Source organism: Dasypus novemcinctus, chromosome 2 (genome assembly GCF_030445035.2).
Source record: "Dasypus novemcinctus isolate mDasNov1 chromosome 2, mDasNov1.1.hap2, whole genome shotgun sequence".
NCBI classification, from domain to species: Eukaryota; Metazoa; Chordata; class Mammalia; order Cingulata; family Dasypodidae; genus Dasypus; species Dasypus novemcinctus.
In genome coordinates this window covers 179251547-179258775 of record NC_080674.1, presented here as the reverse complement: position 1 = coordinate 179258775, position 7229 = coordinate 179251547, and positions in this window count along the sequence as shown.

Genomic DNA, 7229 nt, shown 5'->3' with positions numbered 1-7229 from the left:
GGGGAGTTTGGGAAACAATGGCTTAATGAGCAAGGGTCCTCTTTAGAGGGTGATGAAAGTGTTTTGGACCATCCCTAGAGACTGTGGTCGCACAACATTGTGAATGTGCTAATTGCCCCTGAAATGTAAACTAAAATGGTTAATTGTATGTTATAGGAATTTTACCTCAATTAAACAAAGAGGGAAGGAGAAGAAGAAGAAAAAAAGGCCTGAGGCAGGAAGCCCTGCAACAGAAGTGATAATTTCACAAGAGCAAGCTGAGAGGCCTCAGAAAGGACAAGACCTAAATCTAAATTAACCCTCCTTTTCCAACAGGAACATTGAGGCTTAACACCTCGGGCAGGTTCCTTAGGCGTTCTGCCTGGGAAATTGTGCCTGTACCAGCTGCTTGGCCTCTGAAAGCTTAAAAAGTTTTGCCTCTTCAATACATCAGCTCAATCCTGGGCTCTTTCCTCTGACATAATATTTTTAAAGGGAGAGGTAGGAAATGAAATAAAGTGAAGTACAATGGGGGAAAAAAGATTTTTAAATTTGGGATTCTCGGCCTACCCATTCAGAAGTGCTAATGTTGTGGAAGCAGAGAGATTCAGTGATCGCCTATGGAAAGCCAGGGCTCAGTAAATTCTTGGGAAGGAAAATTTATTAACAACCAGCCCGCTTGCTGTAGAATTTGAGAGAGGTTCAATTATTTGCGTATAGAGAGGCCAGGACTCAGGAATGATTTTGAGAAGGAAAAATGGTTTATTGATGGCCGGCCGGACTCGGGAACTTTCTGTTTGAATCCCGAGCCCGGAACAAGATTTTTTAGTCCCTTTTACACAGAGAGGAAAGGCCAAATGGTCCTTTTGTTTCAGTTCTCAATAGGCTTGAATTAGCATATATTTCCACATCTTAGGTAAGCTTTTAGCATGGACCTCAGGCATTCCATAAGCTTTTAGCATATTTGGTTTGCATTTCCCCTGAATACTTAAAGTTTATAGACCTTGCATTGTTAAACTGTCTCCTGCTCACCAAGGGCAGGACTGCAGCCTTTTATCATCCCACACCCACAAGTCACAGATAGTTTAGGTTACCTCTGAAGAGACAAAGAGCCTCCCACCCATAGCCCACATCAGGCTCAGGAACTTTCCTGTTCAAAAACCCAAGCCTCAAATAGGATCTTTGGGTTTCTTTTATACAGGGGATGTAGGAGAGGGGGGGGCAAATGGTGGTGTTTATATGGAAAAGGACTTTTTTGTTAGTTTCTTAGAATTTCAAGTGTTTTATCCGAGTATCAGATAATGATGTGGGCTATGGGTGGGAGGCTCTTCATCTCTTTGTAGATAACCTAAGCCATCTATGACTTGTGAGTGTGGGACGGTAAGAGGCTGCAGTCCTGCCCTTAGCGACCACGACCACGACAACGACTCCAGTCCCAGGAAACAGTTTAACAATGCAAAGTCTATAGACTTTAAATATTCAGGGAAAATGCAAACCAAATGTGCTAAAAGCTTATCTAGAATGTATAAGGTCCATGCCAAAAGCTTACCTAGGATGTGGACGATATATGCTAGTTCAAATCTATTGAGCACTGAAACAAAGAACAATTTGACCCTTCCTCTCTGTATAAAAGGGACTCAAAATTCTTGTTCAGGGCTTGGGTTTGAAACAGAAACCTCCTGAGTCCGGCCAGCCATCAATAAATCATTTTTCCTTCTCAGAATCATTCTTGAGTCCTGGCCTTTCTATATGCAAATAATTAAACCTCTCTCAACTTCTTCAACAATAGGTCATAAATTAACACATTACTCTCTAGGTAAGCTTGAATTAACACATATCCCCCACACATATTTTCCACATTACAGGTAAGCTTGAATTAATGCATTTAGTTTACACACACAGCCCAGGTTATTTATGAAGAAACACACAGGTCCTGCTCCACCCACCCCCCAGCCCATATCACTAAAAATATAAATTGATTTTTCTAAATTTGAACTTAATTCCTGTTTTGAGCTTCCATTCTGGTGTATGGCAAAATCTTAATCGGTCATCCAAAGTCTGCTCCTCCCAGAGTTGCACCTAAATTCCAGGGTCCTCATATAGTATGAAGATATCTGCTCTTTGCTACCATCTGCTTTCATGCTACCTAATGAGACATCCTGATACTCATCTGGACATCTGGACACCTTGTCTTGGCTACCCTTGCCTTGTCTACCCAGCAAGTCTTCCCCACATGTATGGGTTCTCTGTCCCCTTTGTGCATCTGGCAATATATGGAGGCTCCTATGCCATGCTGGGAGCATGAGAAATGAGGTGGAGCTAAGTCTATTGTTTGGCACACAGAAAACCATTCTATTCCTCCCACACACCACACTGGGCATTGGGAACTCTTCAAGGCTGACTCAAATATGATATACGGCTACTGCTTTTCTACTTCTTCATGCCATGTTATGACACAGGAAGGCCTCTAAGTATTTGCCCCTTTCCCAGGTTCAGCCTGCAAAGGGGGCACTCTCTCTTTTACACTCAGGTTCTCCAACCTAGGTGGGCATTCCACCAGATGTGGAATTCAAATCCACTTCTCACTTTAAAGTGCAGGTACTTCCTGCCACAGGACACTACCTCAGTGTGTTTATTTGGCCTCTTAGAAAGACACCAGTATTTTGACTGCAGTTGGGATGAGGATATTTTTAGGTAGAAAAGCTGAGACAACCTACCTAGAAGATCCTCAAGAGCACTATCAGTGGGGTAAGAAGTGTGTCCCACCTGCTCAGTACTCACTAGCCCCACCCTCACTTCATCAAAGTTCTTTGTTCCCTATAAGAACCCACTATGAAGGAGTTCACTTGCAAATGTAAAAAAGACAAATGAGTTTACATAAAAATGAATATAAGGAAGCAGCTGTGGCTCAATCGACTGGGCTCCCATCTACCATATGGCAGGCCCTGGGTTTGCATTCCGAGGCCTCCTGGTGAAGGCAAGCTGGCCCATGCACTGCAGAGAGCTGATGGCCTGCGCGACATGGAGAGCTGACACAACAAAGGGAGACAAGCAAAACACAAAAGAACACACAGCAAATGGACACAGAGAGCAGACAGCAAGCAAGCAGCAAGGGGGGAGGGGGGATAAATAAATATATTTTAAAAATTAAGGCAATGTATGAACATTAACATGATGCTAAGTGAAAGAACCAAATTTAAAAACCACATATGGTATGATTCCATACATATGAAATGTCCTGAATAGGCAAATCCATAGAGACAGAAAGTAGATTCGTGGTTTCCAGGGGCTGGGAAGAAGGGACAGGGAATAGAGATTTACTGCTTATTGGGTAAGGAGTTTCTTTGTGGGGTGGTGAAAATGCTTCAGAATTAGATAGTGGTAATGGCTGCATAACATTATGAATCTACTGGAAGTAGATGGTATATTCTCAAGTAGTTAAAATAGTGAGTTTTATGTTATATGAATTTTGCCTGAATAAAAAAGTGTCTAGGTATGCTTGGATTTGGTATTTAAAACCATTTTAGCTCAGGGAAGAGATCTTTTTCAGAGCAGGGTTTAGAGGGGCAGTGTTACCTATGAGTCTTTACCCTTGGATATTATGTATGAGACAACTTCTTTTTTTATTATTTTTATTTTTTTTAAGATTTATTTATTTATTTCTCTCCCCCTCACCACCCCCCCCCCCCCCCCACCGGCTGTCTGTTCTCTGTGTCTATTTGCTGCGTCTTGTTTCTTTGTCCACTTCTGTTGTTGCTGTCAGCGGCACGGGAATATGTGTCTCGTTTTGTTGAGTCATCTTGTTGTGTCAGCTCTCCGTGTGTGTGGCACCATTCCTGGGCAGGCTGCACTTTCTTTTGTGCTGGGCAGCTCTCCTTACGGGGCGCACTCCTTGTGCATGGGGCTCCCCTACACGGGGACACCCCTGCATGGCAGGGCACTCCTTGCGCGCATCAGCACTGCACATGGGCCAGCTCCACATGGGTCAAGGAGGCCCGGGGTTTGAACTGGGGACCTCTCATGTGGTAGACGGATGCCTTAACCACTGGGCCAAGTCCGTTTCCCTGAGACAAGTTCTTGTTTCTCCATTATCTTTGCCATTTTTCCTTAGAGTTGTTGAGGTGTCTGGTTCAGACCCTGCAGCCCTTGCAAAGCCTTAAGTGGAACATAAGGAAATTCTGAGTTTGGGGACCTTGCTAATTTCCAAACAACTGGAAATACCTACAGTTGAGGCACAGATTTCTGGTCCCAATGGAAGACACCAGCCTATATACACTCTGTCACAAAGCAATAATTACAGGTGATGCAGGCTGTTTAGCTTACTCCATTTTATTTTTTTTAATGAGGGTCACAACTCCATAAACCGATGTCATGAACCACTAATAGGTCATAATTTATACTTTGAAAAACACAGCTCTAAACAATAGAGAGGGAAACAAATGTGGCTCAAATGGTTGAGCGTCAGCCTCCCTCATGGGAGTTCTTGGGTTCAGTTCCCAGCTCCTCCTTAAAAGAAACAAAAAACCCTAACAACAAGCAAAACGAATGAGAAAGTCAACTCAGGGAAGCCAATGTCACTCAGTGGTTGAGTGCTGGCCTCCCACACTGAGTTTCCAGGTTCTATCCCCAGCCCCCGCTATTAAAAAAATAAACAAATAAACAATAGGGAGGGAAGCAGATGTGACTCGAACTGTTGAGTGCCTGCTTCCCATATGGGAGGTGCTGGGTTTGGTCCCTGGTGCCTCCTAAAAACAAAAACAAACGCAAACAAAAAGCAAACAAAAACAAAAACCAACTTAGGAGAGCCAAGGTGCCTCAGGGGTTGAGCACTGGCTTCCCACATATGAGGTCCTGGGTTCAGTCCCCAGCCCCAGGACCTCAAATACAAGCAGACAAACAATAGGGAGCTACTGAAGGGTTTTAAGAAGGTGAGTGACATGAATGGCGTGTTAGTCAAGGTTCTCCAGAGAAATAGAACCAACAGGATTTCTATATACATACAAGTATATATATGTGTATGTGTATGTGTATATGTATGTGCATGTACATGTGAATGTGTATATGTATATGTATATGTATATGTGTAAGATATTTATTGTAAGGAATTAGCTCACATTACCATTGGGTCTAGGAAGCCCGAACCCTGAACTCTGAATGGCAGGCCAGAGCCTGGACCTCCAATAATGATGGTATTGAAATCCTGAGTCTGAATTCCCCAGGAGAAGCTAGGAGGCTACAAATTCCAGTAAGAATTGATTTTGAAGTCCTGGGACATACATTCTTCTGACCTCTGGAATCTTCAGTTCTTGCAGTTAAGACCTCCAACTTATTGGATAAGGCTCACCCACATTATGGAAGGTGTAGCAGTTTGATATTGTTTATGAATTTCAAAAATAGATATTGGATTATGTTTCTAAACTGGTCTATTCCTCTGGGCATATTAGATTGTTTTAACTTCAGAGGTTTCACTTTTATTTGATTAAATTATTATTAGGCCTTTGATCGGGCCATGTCAGTAGGATGTTGAGTCCTTGCTCCTTTGGTGGGAGGGGACTCACAGAGAAAACTACAGAGCAGTGGAGAGTTGGAGTTTTTATGCTGGAGCTCCAGGAAGTAAATACACTGAGAAGAAGAAATACAGGAGAAGAACACAGAGGAATAGAGACACTCCATCTACATGGCAGAGGCCCTAAGAAGAGAGAGAGCCAAGCCATTCACCTAATAGTTGACAGCTGGCCTTGTGGAGAGAGCAGAGGAGCTGAACCCAAAGAGAAATGAGCCCTGGAGAGAGACAAGCCTTGCACCAGCCTACAGCTGAGATTGGAGAAGGCTAGGACCACGGAGCTTTAGGAGGAAGGAGGGCTGAACCCTTACCGACATCACCCACCCTCTTGCTCCAACACGTGGTCAATGACTTTCGGTGAGAAAGTATCTCCTTTGGTACCTTGAGATGGACTCTTTAGGACCTGGTAACTGTAAGCTTCTACCCCAAATAAATGCCCTTTATAAAACCCAACAGAGTTCTGGTACTTTGCATCAGCACACCTTGGCTGACTAATACAGAAGGTAATCTTCTTTACTTCAAGTCAACTGATTGTAGATACTAATCCCATCTACAAAATACCTCCACAATAACAAGTAGGCCAATATTTAACCAAAAACAGGTTAGTGCTTAGAAAACTCTCTCTGGTGCAGCTTGGAGGGTGGATTTTAGGTGTGAGGCTGAAGCCACGGGATCAGATGATGAGACTATTAGGTTTGGGGAAGGGCCCTGATGTGGGCTATGGGTGGCAGGCTCTTTGTCTCTTCAGAGGTAACCTAAACTATCTAACTTGTGGGTGTGGGATGATGAAAGGTTGCAGTCCTGCCCTTGGTGAGCAGGAGACAGTTTAACAATGCAAGGTCTATAAACTTTAAGTATTCAGGGGAAATGCAAACCAAATATGCTAAAAGCTTACTAAGATGTGGAAATATCTGCTAATTCAAGCCTATTGAGAACTGAAACAAAAGGACCATTTGGCCTTTCCTCTCTGTATAAAAGGGACTAAAAAATCTTGTTCGGGGCTCGGGATTCAAACAGAAAGTTCCAGAGTCCGGCCGGCCGTCAATAAACCATTTTTCCTTCTCAAAATCATTCCTGAGTCCTGGCCTCTCTATACTCAAGTAATTGAACTTCTCTCAAATTCTACAACAGCCCTAGAGTGGAAAATTTGAGCTATGCCTTCATTTACCTTGTGGGTTTTTGTCTGCCACTCTGCATCTCTCCACGAATCACCCCGGCCCCTGGTGACCTCAGTGGTGGCAACCCCACTTAGTTCTGCAGAAGGATATCATTCCCCACTGGAAATGGCTGGCGGAGAGGAATCCTGCACTTTCCTTCCACCATCCGGGCAGCATTACAAGGGCCTGGGGCAGAAACTTTCCACCCCCTGTGTTTTCCCAATAGGCAGTGGTTGCCCCATGAATACTCTTAAAAACTGGGGTCTAGGTAAAAGCTAACAAAGCAAGCAAGCAAATTATTTGTTCTGTTATATCTGTTGTTTCCCAGTCATTGTGCAAGTCACTTTACTTTCATCATCTCATTTCATTCTTACAACAACTCTTTAGAATAGATCTTATCTTCTGTATCTCAAAAGTGAAGAAAGTGAGCCTCAGAGAGGGGAAGTGACACACCCAAGTTTCCACAGCTGATGAGTGACAACGCCAGGCTTAGAATCTGCTTCTGCCTGACAAAAGGGTCCAATCTTTTT